We start from the raw sequence: 22,001 nt of genomic DNA, 5'->3' as shown, positions 1-22,001 counted from the left end.
GAATAATCTAACAGGTGGCATACTGTGGGGGAAATAGAAGTTGAAACATCAAGTCACTAAACCATAACCAAGAAAACAAGCAAAAAACAATAAAATACAGTCCCAGAGGAGGAAGGGGATCAGTAGCCAGGAATGCTATGATGTATTATCTAAAATAACCATTTTTCCAAAAATATTACAAAATATGCAAACAACAGGAAATTATGACCCCTAAACAGGAAATAAAGCAGGCAATACAAATTGGCATTAAGCGGGCCTAGATGTCAGACTTTGCAGACAGATTTCAAAACAGCTATTAAAGGTATATTCAAAGAACTAGAGGAAACTGGGGTGCCTGGATGGCTCAGTCAGTTGAGTGTTTGCTTTCAGCTCAGGTCGTGATCCCAGGGTTCTGGGGTCAGCCCTGCATTGGGCTCCCTGCTCAGCAGGGAGTCTGCTTCTCCCTCTCCCTCTGCCTCTCTGCCCTTCTTGTGCTCCCTCTCACACACTCTCTCTCTCTTTCTCAAATAAATAACTAAATAAAAATCTTTAAAAAGAACTAGAGGAAACTCTGATTTAAAAAGTAAGGTAAGATACACCTCAGTGGCTTAGTTGAGCATCTGCCTTCAGCTCAGGTCATGATTCCAGCCCTGTATCAGGCTCCCTGCTCAGTGGGGAGTCTTACTCTCTCCCCGCCCAGCTTGTTCTCTCTCCTTTTTCTTTCTCTCTCTCTCTAATAAATAAATAAATAAATAAATAAATAAATAAATAAATAAAATCTTCAAAAAATGAAAAATAAAAAGTAAGAAGCTATGATGACAGTGTTTCTTTAAGTAGAAAATATTAACAGAGATAGACATTATTTTTTAATGAACCAAATGGACGTTCTGTGGTTAAAAATACAATAACTAGCCTTTCGGCACTGTGGCCACAGCCATGAGTATGCTCAGGCTTCAGAAGAGGCTTGCCTCCAGTGTCCTCTGCTGTGGCAAAAAGAAGGTCTGGTTGGACCCCAATGAGACCAATGAAATTGCCAATGCAAACTCCCGTCAGCAGATACAAAAACTGATCAAAGATGGGCTGATTATCTGGAAGCCTGTGACTGTCCATTCCCGAGCTCGGTGCCAGAAAAATACTCTGGCCCACCAGAAGGGCAGGCATATGGGCATTGGTAAGAGAAAAGGTATTGCCAATGCTCAAATGCCTGAGAAGGTAACATGAATGAGAAGGATGAGAATTCTACGCAGGCTGCTCAGAAGATACCGTGACTCTAAAATTGACCACCACATGTATCATAGCCTGTGCCCGAAAGTGAAGGGTAACATGTTCAAGAACACGTGGATTTTCATGGAACACATTCACAAGCTGAAGGCAGACAAGGCTCGCAAGAAGCTTCTAGCTGACCAGGCTGAGGCCCACAGATCCAAGACCAAGGAGGCCTGCAAGTGCCATGAAGAGCGGCTCTAGGCGAAGAAGGAGGAAATCATCAAGACTCTGTCCAAGGAGGAAGAGACCAAGAAATAAAACTCCCTCTCTCTTGTCTGTACATAGTGGCTTCAGCATTAATCAGATCAGTAATTCAATAAAACAAACCTTTATCTGCCAAAACAATACAATAACTAGAATAGAAAATTCACTACAGGGGTTCAAGAGTAAATGGAGCTGATAGAAAAAAAGAATTTATGAACTTGTAGAAAAATCATTAGAGATTGTACAATATGGAAATCAGAAAAAAAAAGAAAGAAGAAAAGGTAACAGAACCTAAGAGAAATGTGAGATACTATTAAGTGCACCAATATACATGTATTGGGAGTACCAGAAGGAGACCACAGAAAGGATACCTAGAGATAATGACTGAAAACTTCCCTAATTTGATTTAAAACATTGACCTACACATTCAAGAAACTTTATGAAGTTCAAGTAGAATAAAGGCAAAGAGATCTACACCCACACACATCATAGTTAAAATGCTGAATGACAAAGTCTAAGAAAAAAATCTTAAAAGCAGCAAGAGAGAAATAAATCATAATATGCAAGGGGTCCCTTGTAGCTGACTTTTAATCAATAACAATGAAGATCAGAAGGCAGTGAAATGACATATTCAAAGTACTGAAAGAAAAAAATCAACCAAGAAATTTATATTCAGTAAAACTGCTTTTTCAATTTTATGTTTTAAATTTATTTTTGAGTGAGAGAGAGTCAAAGTGAGGGGAGGGGCAGAGGGAGAGGGAGACAAGTGGATTCCCCACTGAGCAGGGAGCCCAACATGGGCCTTGACCCCAGGACCCTGAGATGATGACCTAAGCTGAAATCAAGAGTCGGATGTTCAACTGACTGAGTGCCCCAGATGCCCCAAAAACTATTTGTTTAAAATGAAGAAAAAAATTAAGACGTCTCCAATTTGGTAGTTATTCTAAATGTAAACACGAAGTTACTTTATAAGAGCAATTCCATTCTTAGGTATATAGCCAAGAGAAGCTTTTTAAAAAATATGTCTACACAAAGATGTGTACATGAATATTCATAGTAGCATTATTTATCTTAGCTAAATGCTGCTTTCACCAGCAGATGAAATAATAAACAAAATGTTCTATGTCCATACAATAGAATATTATTTGGCCATAAAAAGGAATGAAGTACTGATACATACTACAAAATGGATGAATCTTGAAAACATTATACTAAGTGGATAAAGTCAGCCACAATAAAAACACATATTTTATGATTCCATTTATATGAAAGATCCATAATAGACAAATCTATAGATATATAAAATAGATTATGATTGCTTAGGGCTGGTGGCAGGAGCAATAGGGAGCTGAAGTGTTGTGGCTAAAGGGTACAGTGTTTCTTTTGGGACTAATGAAAATGTTCTAAAATCAATTGTGGTGATGTTTGTACAACTCTGTGAGTAGACTAAAAACCAGTGAATTATACACTTATATGGGTAAATTCTATGGTATGTGAATTATATATCAATAAATCTGTTACGAAAAAAGGGAATAAAATATGTGATATACATAACGATATGTAGAATATAGAAAACATTATATGACCAAAATAAGTAGAACCCCAAAGAGTATACACTGTGTTATTCCATCTATTTGAGATTCGAAAACAAGAAAACTAATCTATTATAGTAACAGAAAACATATGCATGGTTGCCTATGGGAGCCAAGGATTAATTGAAAGTGGAAATGAAAAAACATTCAAAGTGATGGAAATGCTTTATATATTGATTTAGAGAGGTAGAAGTATCCTATATACATTCATGAAAACTCACTGAGTTGTTTATTTAAGATGGGTGCATTTCATTGTATGTAGATTTTATTTAAATTAAGAGAGAGGGTATAGGAAACAGGAGAAAGGAAGAGAGGAGGGACAAAAAAAGGGAGAGTGGAGAGAGCAGATACAGAAGCTATTTATGAAGTAGATTCTATATGTTTGACATCTGGTAGGTTATAAGATCAGGAAAAGGAAGGTGTCCAAAACAACAAAAGGTGGCAGAGTAATATTCTGCAAGAATATCATTGACTTTATTTTTATTTATTTATTTTTTATTTTTTTTTTTATTTATTTTTTTTTTTCTCTTGGTCTGCATGGAATTGGATACTTTTCTTTTTTTTTTTTTTTTCCTTTTTTTTTTTTTTTTTTTTATTGGTGTTCAATTTACTAACATACAGAATAACACCCAGTGCCCGTCACCCATTCACTCCCACCCCCCGCCCTCTGCCCTTCTACCACCCCTAGTTCGTTTCCCAGAGTTAGCAGTCTTTATGTTCTCCTAAAGCTGTTTGGAAAGATAGAAAGAGATGGAGTACTTCCAAATTCGTTCTATGAAGCCAGCATCACCTTAATTCCAAAGCCAGACAAAGACCCCGCCAAAAAGGAGAATTACAGACCAATATCCCTGATGAACATGGATGCAAAAATTCTCAACAAGATACTGGCCAATAGGATCCAACAGTACATTAAGAAAATTATTCACCATGACCAAGTAGGATTTATCCCTGGGACACAAGGCTGGTTCAACACCCGTAAAACAATCAATGTGATTCATCATATCAGCAAGAGAAAAACCAAGAACCATATGATCCTCTCATTGGATGCAGAGAAAGCATTTGACAAAATACAGCATCCATTCCTGATCAAAACTCTTCAGAGTGTAGGGATAGAGGGAACATTCCTCGACATCTTAAAAGCCATCTATGAAAAGCCCACAGCAAATATCATTCTCAATGGGGAAGCACTGGGAGCCTTTCCCCTAAGATCAGGAACAAGACAGGGATGTCCACTCTCACCACTGCTATTCAACATAGTACTGGAAGTCCTAGCCTCAGCAATCAGACAACAAAAAGACATTAAAGGCATTCAAATTGGCAAAGAAGAAGTCAAACTCTCCCTCTTCGCCGATGACATGATACTCTACATAGAAAACCCAAAAGTCTCCACCCCAAGATTGCTAGAACTCATACAGCAATTCGGTAGCGTGGCAGGATACAAAATCAATGCCCAGAAGTCAGTGGCATTTCTATACACTAACAATGAGACTGAAGAAAGAGAAATGAAGGAGTCAATCCCATTTACAATTGCACCCAAAAGCATAAGATACCTAGGAATAAACCTCACCAAAGATGTAAAGGATCTATACCCTCAAAACTATAGAACACTTCTGAAAGATATTTTTTATTTATTTATGATAGTTACAGAGAGAGAGAGAGGCAGAGACACAGGCAGAGGGAGAAGCAGGCTCCATGCACCGGGAGCCCGATGTGGGATTCGATCCCGGGTCTCCAGGATCACGCCCTGGGCCAAAGGCAAGCGCCAAACCGCTGCGCCACCCAGGGATCCCCTATCATTGACTTTAAAGACAGACAGATGTGTACAAGTTTCCTCCAATATCTGTGGGACCTTTTGGCAATTATCTCACTTCTCAGAGCCTTGGTTTATTCATCTATTAAAAAACCAATAGTGATCCCTCTTCTGTAAGGTTTTTACGAAGATTAATGAAATAATACCTATAAAGTAACTAGAGGGTTTGATTACTATAACACAGATTTCTTTTTTTATATAATAAATTTATTTTTTATTGGTGTTCAATTTACCAACTTACAGAATAACATCCAGTGCTCATCCCGTCAAGTGCCCCCTCAGTGCCCGTCACCCATTCACCCCCACCCCCTGCCCTCCTCCCCTTCCACCACCCCTAGTTTGTTTCCCAGAGTTAGGAGTCTTTATGTTCTGTCTCCCTTTCTGATATTTCCCACACACTTCTTCTCCCTTCCCTTATATTCCCTTTCACTGTTATTTATATTCCCCAAATGAATGAGAACATATAATGTTTGTCCTTCTCCGATTGACTTACTTCACTCAGCATAATACCCTCCAGTTCCATCCACGTTGAAGCAAATGGTGGGTATTTGTCGTTTCTAATGGCTGAGTAATATTCCATTGTATACATAAACCACATCTTCTTTATCCATTCATCTGTCAATGGACATCAAGGCTCCTTCCACAGTTTGGCTATTGTGGACATTGCTGCTAGAAACATTGGGGTGCAGGTGTCCCGGCATTTCATTGCATCTGAATCTTTGGGGTAAATCCCCAACAGTGCAGGGTCGTAGGGCAGGTCTATTTTTAAATCTTTGAGGAACCTCCACACAGTTTTCCAGAGTGGCTGCACCAGTTCACATTCCCACCAACAGTGTAAGAGGGTTCCCCTATCTCCACATCCTCTCCAACATTTGTATTTCCTGCCTTGTTAATTTTCCCCATTCTCACTGGTGTGAGGTGGTATCTCATTGTGGTTTTGATTTGTATTTCCCTGATGGCAAGTGATGCAGAGCATTTTCTCATGTACGTGTTGGCCATGCCTACGTCTTCCTCTGTGAGATTTCTCTTCATGTCTTTTGCCCACTTCATGATTGGATTGTTTGTTTCTTTGGTGTTGAGTTTAATAAGTTTAATAAGTTCTTTATAGATCTTGGAAACTAGCCCTTATCTGATACGCCATTTGCAAATATCTTCTCCCATTCTGTAGGTTGTCTTTTAGTTTTGTTGACTGTATCCTTTGCTGTGCAAAAGCTTCTTATCTTGATGAAGTCCCAATGGTTCATTTTTGCTTTTGTTTCTTTTGCCTTCATGGATGTATCTTGCAAGAAGTTACTGTGGCTGAGTTCAAAAAGGGTGTTGCCTGTGTTCTCCTCTAGGATTTTGATGGAATCTTGTCTCACATTTAGATCTTTCAACCATTTTGAGTTTATCTTTGTGTATGGTGCAAGAGAGTGGTCTAGTTTCATTCTTTTGCATGTGGATGTACAATGTTCCCAGCACCATTTATTGAAGAGACTGTCTTTCTTCCAGTGGATAGTCTTTCCTCCTTTATCGAATATTAGTTGACCATAAAGTTCAGGGTCAATTCTGGGGTCTCTATTCTGTTCCATTGATCTATATGTCTGTTTTTGTGCCAGTACCACACTGTCTTGATGACCACAGCTTTGTAGCACAACCTGAAATCTGGCATTGTGATGCCCCCAGATATGGTTTTCTTTTTTAAAATTCCCCTGGCTATTTGGGGTCTTTTCTGATTCCACACAAATCTTAAAATAATTTGTTCTACCTCTCTGAAGAAAGTCCATGGTGTTTTGATAGGGATTGCATTAAACGTGTAAATTGCCCTGGGTAACATTGACATTTTCACAATATTAATTCTGCCAATCCATGAGCATGGAATATTTTTCCATCTCTTTGTGTCTTTCTCAATTTCATTCAGAAGTGTCCTGTAGTTTTTAGGGTATAGATCTTTACCTCTTTGGTTAGGTTTATTCCTAGGTATCTTATGCTTTTGGGTGCAATTGTAAATGGGATTGACTCCTTCATTTCTCTTTCTTCAGTCTCATTGTTAGTGTATAGAAATGCCATTGATTTCTGGGCATTAATTTTGTATCCTGCCACGCTACCAAATTGCTGTATGAGTTCTAGCAATCTTGGGGTGGAGTCTTTTGGGTTTTCTATGTAGAGTATCTTGTCATTGGCGAAGAGGGAGAGTTTGACTTCTTCTTTGCCAATTTGAATGCCTTTAATGTCTTTTTGTTGTCTGATTGCTGAGGCTAGGACTTCCAGTACTCTGTTGATTAGCATGGTGAGAGTGAACATCCCTGTCTTGTTCCTGATCTTAGGGGAAAGACTTCCAGTGCTTCCCCATTGAGAATGATATTTGCTGTAAGGCATTTAAGATGTTGAGGAATGTTCCCTCTATCCCTACACTCTGAAGAGTTTTGATCAGGAATGGATGCTGTCTTTTGTCAAATGCTTTCTCTGCATCTAATGAGAGGATCATATGGTTCTTGGTCTTTCTCTTGCTGATATGATGAATCACATTGATTGTTTTAGGAGTGCTGAACCAGCCTTGTGTCCCGGGGATAAATCCTACTTGGTCATGGTGAATAATTTTCTTAATGTACTGTTGGATCCTATTGGCCAGTATCTTGTTGAGAATTTTTGCATCCATGTTCATCAGGGATATTGGTCTGTAATTCTCTTTTTTGGTGGGGTCTTTGGTTTTGGAATTAAGGTGATGCTGGCCTCATAGAAGTACTCCATCTCTTTCTATCTTTCCAAACAGCTTTAGGAGAATAAGTATGGTTTGGTTTCTTCTTTCAATGTTTGATATAATTCCCCTGGGAAGCCATCTGGCCCTGGACTTTTGTGTCTTGGGAGGTTTTTGATGACTGCTTCAATTTCCTCCCTGGTTATTGGCCTGTTCAGGTTTTCTATTTCTCCCTGTTCCAGTTTTGGTAGTTTGTGGCTTTCCAGGAATGTGTCCATTTCTTCTAGATTGCCTAATTTATTGGTGTATAGCTGTTCATAATATGTTTTTAAAATCGTTTGTATTTCCTTGGTGTTGGTAGTGATCTCTCCTTTCTCATTCATGATTTTATTAATTTGAGTCTTCTCTCTCTTCTTTTTAATAAGGTTGGCTAATGGTTTATCTACCTTATTAATTCTTTCAAAGAACCAACTCCTGGTTCTTTCTGTTGATCTGTTCCACAGTTCTTCTGGTCTCGATTTCATTGAGTTCTGCTCGAATCTTTATTAACTCTCTTCTTCTGCTGGCTGTAGGATCTATTTGCTGTTTTTTCTCTAGCTCCTTTATGTGTAAGGTTAGCTTTTGTATTTGAGTTCTTTCCAGTTTTTGAATGGATGCTTGTATTGCGATGTATTTCCCCCTTAGGACTGCTTTTGCTGCATCCCAAAGATTTTAAAAGGTTGTATCTTCATTCTCATTAGTTTCCATGAATCTTTTTAATTCTTCCTTAATTTCCTGGTTGACCCTTTCATCTTTTAGCAGGATGGTCCTTAACCGCCACGTGTTTGAGATCCTTCCAAACTTCTTCTTGTGATTTAGTTCTAATTTCAAGGTATTATGGTCTGAGAGTATGCAGGGGGCGATCCCAATCTTTTGGTATCAGTTCAGACCCGATTTGTGACCCAGTATGTGGTCTATTCTGGAGAAAGTTCTATGTGCACTTGAGAAGAATGTGTATTCAGTTGAGTTTGGATGTAAAGTTCTGTAGATATCTGTGAAATCCATCTGGTCCAGTGTTTCATTTAAAGCTCTCGTTTCTTTGGAGATGTTGTGCTTAGAAGACCTATCGAGGGTAGAAAGAGCTAGATTGAAGTCACCAAGTATAAGTGTATTATTATCTAAGTATTTCTTCACTTTGGTTATTAATTGGTTTAAATATTTGGCAGCTCCCACATTCGGGGCATATATATGGAGGATTGTTAAGCCCTCTTGTTGGATAGACCCTTTAAGTATGAGATAGTGTCCCTCTTCATCTCTCACTACAGTCTTCGGGGTAAATTTTAGTGTATCTGATATAAGGATGGCTACCCCTGCTTTCTTTTGAGGACCATTTGAATGGTAAATGGTTCTCCAACCTTTTATTTTCAGGCTGTAGGTGTCCTTCTGTCTAAAATGAGTCTCTTGTAGACAGCAAATAGATGGGTCCTGCTTTTTTATCCAGTCTGAAACCCTGTGCCTTTTGATGGGGTCATTAAGCCCGTTCACGTTCAGAGTTACTATTGAAAGATATGAGTTTAGTGTCATCATGATATCTATTCAGTCCTTGTTTTTGTGGATTGTTCCACTGAACTTCTTCTTAAAGGGGAATTTTAAGAGTCCCCCTTAAAATTTCTTGCAGAGCTGGTTTGGAGGTCACATATTCTTTCAGTTTCTGCCTGTCTTGGAAGCTCTTTATCTCTCCTTCCATTTTGAATGAGAGCCTTGCTGGATAAAGTATTCTTGGTTGCATGTTCTTCTCATTTAGGACCCTGAATATATCCTGCCAGCCCTTTCTGGCCTGCCAGGTCTCTGTGGAGAGGTCTGCTGTTACCCTAATACTCCTCTCCATAAAAGTCAGGGATTTCTTGTCTCTTGCTGCTTTAAGGATCTTCTCTTTATCTTTGGAATTTGCAAGCTTAACTAGTAAATGTCGACGTGTTGAACGGTTTTTATTGATTTTAGGGGGGGATCTCTCTATTTCTTAGATCTGAATGCCTGTTTCCCTTCGCAGATTAGGAAAGTTTTCAGCTATGATTTGCTCAAATACATATTCTGGCCCTCTGTCCCTTTCGGTGCCCCAATTAAACGTAGGTTTTTCTTCCTCAGGCTGTCGTTTATTTCCCTTAATCTATCTTCATGGTCTTTTAATTGTTTGTCTCTTTTTTCCTCAGTTTCCCTCTTTGCCATCAACTTGTCTTCTATGTCACTCACTCATTCTTCCACCTCGCTAACCCTCGTCATTAGGACTTCTAGTTTGGATTGCATCTCATTCAATTGATTTTTAATTTCTGCCTGATTAGCTCTAAATTCTGCAGTCATGAAGTCTCTTGAGTCCTTTATGCTTTTTTCTAGAGCCACCAGTAGCTGTATAATAGTGCTTCTGAATTGGCTTTCTGACATTGAATTGTAATCCAGATTTTGTAACTCTGTGGGAGAGAGGACTGTTTCTGATTCTTTCTTTTGAGGTGAGGTTTTCCTTCTAGTCATTTTGCTCAGTGCAGAATGGCCAAAAACAAGTTGTATTGGGCAAAAGAGAAAAAGAGAGGAGAGCAAGAAGGAAAGAAAAGAGAAAAAGAAAAAAGGAAGAAAAAAGAAAAAGAGAAAGAAAAAGAAAGAAAGGAAAAAAAGGGTGGGGGAAGTGAACAGAAAGCAAAAAGAAAACAGAAAAAAAAAACACGGGGGAGTATCTTCTGATTCTGTATACTTTAAGTCCCTTGACTTCCCCTGGAACTTGTCTGTCTGGCTGGTCTTCTGGGGGAGGGGCCTGTTGTGCTGATTTTCAGGTGTTAGCACTGGGGGAGCTGCTCTGCCCCCTGCCTGATGCAGGGCTCAGTGGGGGTTTACCCTGTGAGGCCCCAAGAGGAACAACCACAGTGGCGGCGGCCAGCTCTGGAGCCCTGGATTCAGCTCCCGCAGGAACTACAGAGCTCTCTGTCTGCAGGGCCTGGAGGCTCCAGGGCCGGGCCGCTGATCTGCTCAGCTCCGGGCAGGAGCGTCCTTACTCTCCTGGGCCCTCACGGCCTCTGCCTGTCCCGGGGGGAGGCCGGATCCTGGGCTGTGTCCCGGCACCCTGTGCCCTGGGGCCTGCGCTGTTGGATTCACGCTCCCGGGCCGTGCAGCCGCCTCTCCGCGGAGCCCCGCCGGAGCCCCTCCGAGCTGCTCCCGGGTCAATGCAAGCACGCGCTGCAGCCCTTTAGGGAGCTCGGCGCACTCTCCCCCAGGCGCAGTTGCTCTGTTAGTGTCCCAGGGAGCCTGAGGGCATCCCTGCCCTCCTGGGGTCCTGCTCCAACTCCCTGCTAGCGCCTTTCCGCCCTGGAAGATTAGTGAAGCTCTTGCTTCTCTGGGATGGAGCTTTCCTGTCCTGGGGGCAGTCGCCCCGGCCTTAGCCAGGCTCCTCGCGGGGCCCCTCTCCCTTGGATGCCTTTTGTTTCTTTATTTCTCCCCCCCCCCACCCCGTCTTCCTACCTTGATAGAAGCGCGAACTCTTCTCACTGTAGCATTCCAGCTGTTCTCTCTTTAAATCTCAGGCCGAATTCGTAGGTTTTCAGGATGATTTGAAGGTTATCTAGGTAATTTGGTGGGGACAGGTGACTTGGGGACCCTACTCTTCCGCCATCTTGCCCCGCCTCCTATAACTCAGATTTCTAACTTTGCCCTTAGATAGGTCAAGCCCTGTATCTAGAACAAGATAAAGGTCTCAGATACAGGGAGGAGTTGTACAAGGAATACCCAAAGAAAGAAGTCAGAAAGTGAGGATGAGCAGGAGTTTTCCAGCATAATGAGGGGTAGACTTGAAGCCTAGGATGAACATTACGAGATCTACTTCTAGAAACCCTCTCCCAACCCAATTCTCAAGCTGGGAGGTGGGATGCTAGTGGTATCACCACTCTGTCAGCTCATACTCAGAGAGGCATAAACTCTTCGAACCTGTCTTCTTATTTCTGCCTGGATGGTCAGACCAGTTTTCTGTGCTGTAGATAAAGGGGCACTCTCTCAGAGAGCAATGGGATATTTCCCTGAGGTCTGTGGGGAAGCCCACATCTTTTGCATCAGATCAAGAACCTGCACCCTTTTCCATCCATGCTCTAGTGCCCAAAGTCATGCAGAGCCCAGAAGGTGGGAGATGGGCTAATACACTTTTCTCCCAGCTCATGTACCTCTGAGCCAGAGCTATCTGACAAAAAGCAGAAGTTGAGTCATGGTTTCTGGGTTAACTTCAAGGCAGACTTGGGAAGGATCATATTCTTAGATCTTGAGATGGGTGCTTGGAGATCATAGGGGGCTTCAGGCTGGTGATTTTGAGGCTGAGAATGCTCTGAGAGAAATCATTCCATTCTCAGTGTCTTAAATGCCTGGATTTTTTTCCCGTTCACTTTCCACATCCCTAGAAGAGGTCTGAGAGGTGGGGGAGTCTGGATACAAGCCAAAGTGGGTGCCAGTACTTTCCGGTCATGGCCTGAACCTCTCCAGTATCAGAATCTGACAGGTTATTTCCTGCCTCTCTCCCAAGAGATAGCCATGTTCCTGGCAGCATTGGAGAGAGGACTAGGGGTGGCTATAAGATGCTGGGGAAAGTGGCCAATAATTTGGAGGTCTCACAACCTTTTTTCAGAAGTCACCTCAGGTGAGGAAAAGTAACCTTATTTACCATGGAGGGGGCAGCAGAGGCCAATTTACAAAACCTTTACCCTACACTCAGAACTCCTGGGTTAGAATCTGTTTGTGTTTGTGCATGGAGTCATATCTGGGTTCAGCTCAATGCCAGGCAGTATGACCTCCCGGTAGGCCAGTACAGACCTGACTCAATGTAGGGAGTGGAGGAAGTCCAAAAAGCAACCAGAGAAATCAGAGAAGAGGAATGGCTCCAGGGAAGTGGGATAGCCTTGAAAACCCAAAATGCCACAATAGGTAAGTCCAAAGCATGGTTAGGGAGGAGGGCAGTTATTTATATATAGTCAGTTTTTACTATGTGCACAGATATCTCTCCTTCCCTAACTGACTTTCACATAGAAACATTCTTATCCCACTTCTCATATTCTAGGCTGAGCTCTCCTAGCCTAGAACTCCTGCTCAGAAATATTGCTTCAACTCCTCTCCCAGATCATTCTAGCAATGGCTTTTTCCCACATCCACCATACTGGCCTCTCTGGACTGGAAAAGCTTACTTCTTAACCTTTATGGTCCATAAATTTAGGCTACCCAATTCAGGGACCCTAGGGAGAGTTTCACCCTTCCCCTAGGTATACCAAAAAGGATTAGTCATTGGTCATTTCTTGGGGAAGAGGGAGAGTCTGGTAACTAGTGCTAGTTTGATTAGTTACTAACTCGGAAGACATCGGCCATCTACATTCTGCAAATGAGCTGAAAGCCAGAAACACTCGTGAAAGATAGGTCATTATTGGAGGAGTCCAGAAGCAAGCTCAGACGTCAGAGTGGAAAGGGATAGCCTGTTAACTGACATAGCAAAGCACACAATGGCATAGACTTAGGAGGCCACATAGCTGATAAAGTAAACAAGTACAGCTATAAGCCTAGACCAACTCGTGAAGGTGCTGAGCTTCCCTGAGATACATCCTAGGGAAGTCTCATGTGCTTTTCCTCCTAAAGTTCTAGACCATGTGTCAGGTTCAGACCAACCCCAAGAGATCTACTGGCTTCTTTCCTAAAGGCCTTCCTTCTTAAAGGACTCAGTCTCCTTTCCTTTTCTCTCTAAAGCCGTCCTTGGCACTCATCTCTTTGGTCGGGGCACAGCTCTTCTTTGGACTGGCTAAAGAGTGGGATGAAGTCATTCTGGCACTCCCCCCAAAATAAATCTAATGACAAACCCTCAGGTAAAGATCTCTACTGATCACCACCCAGGCAAACAGAACAGAGGTAAAAATAGCAACACAATGCCCAGACTAGATTTGGCGAATTGTTACAGTGGGATGAACATAAAACGGCAAAGGTTCCATCTTCTGAAGCCCCCCAGATTGAGGAGCCTGAGATTGAAGAGATTAGTCTCTATCTCCTGACTTCCTTCTGAGATGACCACTAGAAGTTCTATGAGGCTTTTTCCCTCTGTATTTCTTATCTGGAGGATGGGGGTCACTTCCCCCTAACACTCCACCCCCACACACAAACATTTCTCTCAACTCATGCCTGAGAAGCCCCTTCTGGGCATGGGAAACTTTTATCTCTGAGGATATTCTTCCCTGGCCCACAAGCTTCTGCTATACACAGAAATTGTCCCCTCTGGGAATTTCTTCCCAGCAGAGAAACTGAGTTAATAATCTGCTGGCAAATGTGTTTCAAGCAACAGAATAGAAAGCACCATGAAAGAAGAAAAAGAGAACACTTACCTTGTCCTACAAAGAATAGTTCAGGGTGGGCTAAAATATACTGAGGACCATGTACGAGGCACTTTGGAACCATCATGACATTTCTTCTACATTAGAGACTTATGAAGTAGCTGTTTTTCCTATTTCACTGATAGGAAAACTGAAAGGTTCTAACCACTTGTGCTCACTGGGATGTAAACCCAGGCCCGCATGACTCCAAAGTCTGTGCTATTTTGACTACCAATGTGCTGCTTTCTGAAGAGGGTGGGATCCATAGACCAGAACCCACAAGGTCAGCTGAAAGAGGCAACTTCTAGATCACTATGGCAAATCCCAAACCTGTGGAAATGAACCAGAGACCAACCCTCTGGAGGACAAGATAGCTACAGAGCCAAAATGCAGCATACACCAGGCTGTGGGCCTCTACCCAGAAGCATTGCAGGAAGAGGTTGAGGGAGGGACTTAAAGAGAAGCCCAAGTCTAGGCAACCCAGGCCTTCCCTGGGTCAAAGTCCCAGGTCATGTATAGAACAGCATTCAAGGTGACTCAGACCCTAGTGCTCAGCCACTTCTGCTGCTTTGAGACCTTCACTTCATTCTCTTTTATATCCAGCTCTGTTGGTGGCAGGGGATGAGGCAGACAGTGACAGTAGTATTGAGTTGTGGAGGATGGAACTTCCTTGTCCTCTGGTTCTATCTTTCACCTTTCACTAGGTTGTTCTCTGTGGCAGATGAGGCAGGAAGTTGTAGAGGGGGGCTTTCTGGCCTTCACAAGCAATCTGCACCATATCCCAGACCAGTAGCATTTTGGCCAAGGTCTTGCCTAGCTTACGGGGCTGGCTCCAGAGAGGACCTGAAGAGCAGTACTGAAGGGGCCTATCTGCCCACCAACAGCTGGAAAATCTACCTCTGTCTCTACAGATAGGTCTCTTATTGACCCATAAGAAAATACCTAGTAAATAGGGGCAGCCCCGGTGGTGCAACGGTTTGGCGCTGCCTGCAGCCTGGGGTGTGATCCTGGAGACCCGGGATCGAGTCCTGCATCGGGCTCCCTGCTTCTCCCTCTGCCTGTGTCTCTGCCTCTCTATCTGTGTCTATGAATAAATAAATAAAATCTCAAAAAAAAAAAGAAAAGAAAATACCTAGTAAATAAAGAAACCACTTCCCTTCTTAGGAGAAACCAATTGCATTGAAAAGAGAACCTTCATGGGGGAAGGACCTGTGATGACCTCCCAACTCTGCCCCATTAAATCTTCTTTTCCCTTTAAGGTCCTAGGTCTCACTCTGACCTTACCACTCTTACTCGCTTGGTAAAACAGAACACAGAGTCTGCCAGATTGGAGCAAAGAGAACCTTGGGAAGGAGAGCATGCTGGAGATTAACTCTCATTCCTGACATCCACCAGTGGGCCCCCATAGTAGGGCTCTGCCTCTATCTCATCCACCCCTGTTGTCACAGTATTTGCACAAAGAAATTCCTGAAACACACTGGGGGAAGCACAGGGCAATATCAGAAACCCAAACAGCCCAGATTCCACAGCACCCAACTGTGAGCCAACCATGGCTAATTCTTTACTGCGACTCACACACTGTCTGTACTACATCTGGGTTCCAAAATGGCATATGCCTGGCTCCTTCCCTTTGGGCCATAACCTTTGTTCACAAGGAGGGCAATTCATAACTCTAACCTCAGTGGGCAAGTGTTTGAGGACTGGATTCCCTCCTCAGCCAATACTGCAGAAATCTGAATCCCAGACTTCCTAGAGGACTCCTTTTTTCAGCCCTGGTGAATATGTTTCTTTCTCAGGTGATTCTCAGGACTCCATTGTGATGGATATCATTTATTATCCAGTTCAGGTAAAAGCCAGTCCCCTACATTAAGAGGCATGGCTTTGACCTTTATAGGTCTATACAGGCTCCATAGTTTGACAACGCTTCAGTTTTAGAAGACCATTAACATACAAATACTAAGCGTAGCCTACATACAGTATAACGATGGCACCTCTGTACTGTGAAATATGGGGACTTGCATGTAGCCCCAAATAATAACCTTTATAACTCTTTGGATACAACTAAAACAGCATATTTCCATCCTTGCTATGAGAAGCATGAGAAAATAGGTTTATATTTTGCTTTGGTTTGTTTTTTGTTTTTTGTTTTTTTGGTGTTGATTGCTTGTTTCTAACTCTAAAGACAATTTTATTTTAATTAAACCAAGAGCCTGAAATTATCTTTAGTACCAAATATTATCCCAGATTCATGTGAACTTGAAAAAACATTTGGGTTAGTTTCTGAGTTTTGGAATGCCCAAATCTTACAAGTGCTTGCCTTTAAACTAATGAAATAGAGTTCCTATACAAATGAATTTTAGCAATACTATCCACAGGTAGAAAAAATACAACCTACACAGACACCCATACAGACAAGACAGATGAACACACATACACAGACAAGATACAATCTCCTAGCTTTTGTTTTTACTAATATTTGTGAAAAAAACAATAAAAGCCCAATTTCTAAATATCTCCCTTTTTTTATGAAAAACTTTTCCCTATAGTTCTCCTTATTCTTTATTTCAAAGAATTGCTTGGGGCACTTGGGTGGCTCAGTTGGCTAAATGCCCATCTCTTGATTTTAGCTCAGGTTATGACCTCAGGGTCATGAGAATAAGCCCCACAAAGCTGGCTGCATGGAGCCTGTTCTTAAACAGGCTGTTCTTTCTCCCTCTCTCTTTGCCTGTCCCACACTGCTAGCATGTGCTCTCTCTTCCTCTCAGTCCCTCTTAAAAGAAAAGACAAAAAAGACAAAGAATTGCTTAGGTCTAGAGAAGATGGGGCAGAAAATTTACATCACAAAGGCAGAGAGAGAGCATCTACATTTCCTCCAAAGTGAAAATCTGGTGTATATGTTTTTGCGAGGTGCTAGAGTCTGGACATTCTAGTAGTTTTTCTTTTTTAACTCTTTTTCTCTTTTACTTCTTCAGTTTCAGCCAATTGTAAGCTGTTTTTACATTTAAAGATGTAAGATGTATAATTTCACTGTATATAAAGAATGCAGAACAATTTTTGTTTGTTTTCCAGAATTTCAGGGTACTTGCAATTTAAAATTAACCTTCCTTTCTCCTAAATACAGTACAATTTTGTTCCAATTGCTTGTGTTTTTACAATATCCACAAACACTTAAAGAGGAATAGGCAAGGGCACCTGGGTGGCTCAGTGGTTGAGTGTCTGCCTACCCCTCAGGACCCTGGGATCAAGTCCTGCATTAGGCTCCCCATAGGGAGCCTGCTTCTCTCTCTGCCTGTCTCTGCCTCTCTCTGTGTCTCTCATGAATAAATAAATAAAATCTTCAATTAAAAAAGAGGAATAGAAAAAAAAGAGAAAAAATAAAAATAAAAAAGAGGAATAGGCAAGGTTTGGGATTGGTACATAGGTGCACCTTGACATGTTTCTGGAGTTCCATTTCTGGTTTCATAGAGATTTGTAAGACAGAGTTGTTTTTAATTTTCTAAAGAACTAGATTCCAACCTCAATATTAAGCAAGTATTGGCCTGCCTTTTTAACTGAATTTACTTCTTTATATTAGGGAGATTTTTAACTAAAATTGGAATCAAAAGATTTTTGTCTATATAAAACATTTTTTAAAAGCCTTCTAATTCACACTTGGTTTCTATTAATCACTGAATATTGGTCTTTCACAGATCATTTGTAGGAAGGACTAAGAGAAATTTTGGTTACCTTTTCCCCTGAAGGGAAGGCAGTAAATAAGTCATCAACCTTTTAAATTTCTCTCTGAATTTTATGGGGTCTTTTAAAAGTGGAGGTAAAAGGGCTTATAATTTAAGACTTTGCTGCTACCCAGGAGACACAAATTCTTTTGCAGTGAGGGATCTCAGATACACCTGAAATAGACATTGCTAATGAATGCTAGGAGCTAGAAGAGCCTGGATTATCAATCCCTGAAAGGTAGGAGCAGAGCAAGCCTATTGCCACTCTCAGGTGCTTTTGTTAAATTTATTTCCTGGCTTTCAGCATTTACATGAGAAACCTGTACATTTTGAACCTAGAGATTAGAGAAGAGTACCCTGTAAATCTTATAGAGCAGATGAGGCCAGATTTTAGAGGAAATTTACGCTGGATGTTGACATTTATTTCTGTCTTAAGCTTAATTTCTGTGATTTTATCTTGTCAAGGGTGTCCCTGAGACTGGCCATTCTACTACTAAGATAGTTGAGAGCTCTCTATAAAGAATATTTTCTTTTAAATATAGTCAATTTAAAGGATCCATTGTTTGACCATTGACAAGTAGGATTTAATAGCGACTCAAACCAAGCCTTAATGGTTTAACCAAAGATACAAGAAGACTATCTCTGAGAGGATATGGATCAGTTACCAAAGAGTTCTCTACCAAATTTAACCAAAGAGTCACTAGGCCCTAAGAACTAGTTCCACAAATATTTTCTCCTGTTAACCTAAATTTAGAAAGAGAGAAAAGGACTCTCACCATTCTAGCTCCTTTGGACTTTGCAGATAGATATTCTAGGGGACTAACATGATAAGAAATCTCACTTTCTGCTGGCTGCTTGTCAGATGTCCCAAGGATCTCTCAGCTGCAGCAGCATCCTGGGCGAGTGGTGTCCAGCAACTTAAAGTGATCCTGACAACTATGCCAACTGTCAGAGAGGAAGACCTTCCTCTGCCCTATGGTCCTTCTAGCTGGATTTAGAATCAAATTGACATGAGACAGATCAACGGGAGAAAATCAAATTTAATAGGTATATATATGGGGAATCTACAAAGACATGAAATTCTCATGAGGAAATAGTTTTAAATTTAGGCAAGAAAGATGAAAATTAGTGGCAAGATTGCCAGTGAATGATGGGCTTGAGGAGAACTGTAGAAGTGGAAGAACCTCTACCCCTTTCAATCTTCAATATAGGAAAAATGCTGATCCTACCAATTATGTACTAAAAGAGAATTTCTTTTAGGAAGGAAGGAAATTAATGAGGTGATTTCAACGAGCTTAGGGTCTACAGCGGTTTCTTCCATGTCGTTTCCATTTTCCATCTCAGAGGATATTTGAATCCTCTTTGCTTGAGTCACCCCATTTATGTACCAAACCCTAAAATCACAAAGCCTTGAATGGCAAAAGCTTTAGAAATCTCATCTTGTGGTTATTTAAGCAGAGAAAGTTATTTAACTTCTACTTAGATACCTCCTTGCAGATTTCTTCACTAAAGGGAATTCACTACCTTTAGAGGTAACTATGATAGAAAGATCCTCTGTTTCTGCATGTTGTGGTTCATGCTTTGTATTAAAACACAGTCATGGGCAGCCTGGGTGGCTCAGTGGTTTAGTGCTGCCTTCAGCCCAGGGCGTGGTCCTGGAGACCAGGGATCAAGTCCCATGTCGGGTTCTCTGCATAGAGGCTTCAACCTCTACCTGTGTCTCTGCCTCTCTATCTATGTGTCTCTCATGAATAAATAAATAAAATCTTTTAAGAAAACAGTCATGAGGGATCCCTGGGTGGCGCAGCGGTTTGGCGCCTGCCTTTGGCCCAGGGCGTGATCCCGGAGACCCGGGATCGAATCCCACATCGGGCTCCTGGTGCATGGAGCCTGCTTCTCCCTCTGCCTGTGTCTCTGCCTCCCTCTCTCTCTCTCTGTAACTATCATAAATAAATAAAAATTTAAAAAAAAAGAAAACAGTCATGATCTGTTAGACACATGCAGCAGATCTGTTAGAGTAAAGCCACACCCCTGTGATAGGGTGGGAATGGTCTCACTTGAAGTATCTATTTATCCTTTCACTCATTCATGCATTCACTCATTCAACAAATACTGAGTGTCTATATGTTAGGTACTATACCTGCTGCTAGAGAAACAGGGAAAAATAAAAACAGATATGGCTCTTGCTCAGACGGAGTTTGAAATGTAGTGGTTGTGATAGTAATAAAATAAGGAATCACACAAATAGGGGTGAAATACAACTGAAATAAAAGCTATGAAGAAAGGAAGACAGTTCTATGAGAAATGTAACAAAGGAACCTGGTCTAGCCTAGAGGGACAGGTCTAGGAAATCTTCTATGAGGAAGTGATGCTGGAACTGAAATTTGAGTATTAAGTAGGGTTAGCCAAATGAAGTAGATGGAGGTGGAAAGTGGAGAGAGTGTTCTAGGAAGAAGAAAAGGCATGTGCAAAGGTTCTGTGGCCAAAAAAAAATGGTATATCTGGAACTGAAAGAAGACCAGTGTGGGTGGAGCTTGAAGCATATGGGACAATGTGATGTGAGGCTGGGGATGTAAGTTTGGACAAGACCTTATAGGACCCTGTAGGCCACATTAATGATTATTTCCTCAAGTGTCATGGGAAATTATTGGACAGTGTCTACACAAGGTGATAACACAATCAGCTTTAACTTTTGAAAACATTACTCTAGTTGCTCTATAGAAAATGGGTTGGAGAGAATCCAACACGGATATGTGGAGACCAGTCTGTTGTAATAGATAAAATGAGAGATGATAGTAACATAGACAAACGTGGTGACTGACAGTGTCATTGAAAAGATGTGGATGTTACAATGACATGGATGGAAATGGAGGGTATTATCCTGAGCAAAATAAGTCAATCAGAGAAAGACAATTATCATGTGATTTCACTCATGTGAAATTTAAGAAACAAAACAGAGAATCATAGGGGAAAGGAGAGAAAAATAAGATGAAATCAGAGAGGGAGACAAACCATAAGAGACACTTAACTATAGGAAACAAACTGAGAGTTGCAGGAGAGGAGTGGGGGGATGGGGTAACTGGGTAACTGGGTATTAATGAGGGAACGTGAAGTAATGAGCACCAGGTGTCCTATGCAATGGATGAGTAACTGAACTCTACATCTGAAACTAATGATACACTATATGTCCATTAATTGAATTTAAATAAAATAAAAAATAAAAAAGAAGAAAAAGAAAGGATGACAGAAAGATGCTTTAAACACAGAAAAAAAAAGAAAAGATGTGGACGGACTAAGAAACTTTTGAGAGGTAAAATCAATAGGAACTAGTGATGGACTGGATATGAAGGAAAGGGGTGGCCAAGAATGACTCCTAGGTTTTTGAACTGCATGACTGGATAGTTGGGATGCCATTCACAGAAAAGAGGAAAACTGGGAGGAGATCATAGGTTTGGTCTTAGATGTACTAAATTTGAGTTGTGTTTCAGTCATCTCAGTAGAGATAAATATGCAGTACATACCATAGGCATAGGCATGGATGACTTTTCCTAATGAGAGAGTATAGAGTGAGAAGATAATGCAGCTTTGAGGAACTCCAACATTTAAAAACCAGTTAGGGAAAAATGAGCACCCCTCAAAGAAACCAATAAGGAGTCATCAGAGAGGGGGGGAGAAAAACAAAGAAAGGAGGCTAATGGAAGAAAGTATCTCAATAAAGAGGAAGCAATCAACAATGTCAAATGCCACTAAGAAGTCAAGTGAAACAGGGATCCCTGGGTGGCGCAGCGGTTTGGCGCCTGCCTTTGGCCCAGGGCGCGATCCTGGAGACCCGGGATCGAATCCCACATCGGGCTCCCGGTGCATGGAGCCTGCTTCTCCCTCTGCCTGTGTCTCTGCCTCCCTCTCTCTCTGTGTGTGTGTGTGACTGTCATAAATAAAAATAAAAATAAATTAAAAAATAAAAAAAAAGAAGTCAAGTGAAACAAAGATTGAAAGCATCCTTTGGAGGTACTAAGCTCATTGGTGACCTAAATGAAAGCACTTTCAGGGTAGTAATGGAGCAGAAGCATGAATGGAGTAGGCCAAGACGTGAATGCAGATAACTCTTTTGAGAAGTTTATTTGGAAGGCAAGAACAATAAGTGGTAACTGGAGGGGAGTGTGGAGTTGCAGGGGGTATTATTTTAAGATGGGAAAGATTGTTTTACCTGCTACTGAGAAGGGTCCAGTTGAGAGAAAGAGGTTGAATACATAGGAGAGAAAAGGGATAATTGATACCGTAAAAAAGTGGGAAGGGATAGGCTACAAAACACCAGTGCAAGGAATGGTCTTCTAAGAATAAAGAATACCGTTTACAAGTTACAAGTGCAAAGTCCCATGTAGTCCTACGTAGTTCTACTCCACTGTTACA

At 41.4% G+C, this 22,001-nt stretch overlaps 1 pseudogene; it reads left to right on the top strand.

The window, feature by feature from the left end:
- The first annotated feature begins 898 nt into the window (after window positions 1-898).
- On the top strand, window positions 899-1,598 carry LOC144307989 (large ribosomal subunit protein eL19 pseudogene; annotated as a pseudogene).
- Window positions 1,599-22,001: the final 20,403 nt, after the last annotated feature.

Source organism: Canis aureus, chromosome X, assembly GCF_053574225.1.
Source record: "Canis aureus isolate CA01 chromosome X, VMU_Caureus_v.1.0, whole genome shotgun sequence".
NCBI classification, from domain to species: domain Eukaryota; kingdom Metazoa; phylum Chordata; class Mammalia; order Carnivora; family Canidae; genus Canis; species Canis aureus.
The sequence above is the reverse complement of the archived record's forward strand: the minus strand, read 5'-3'. Positions and strand labels throughout refer to the sequence as shown.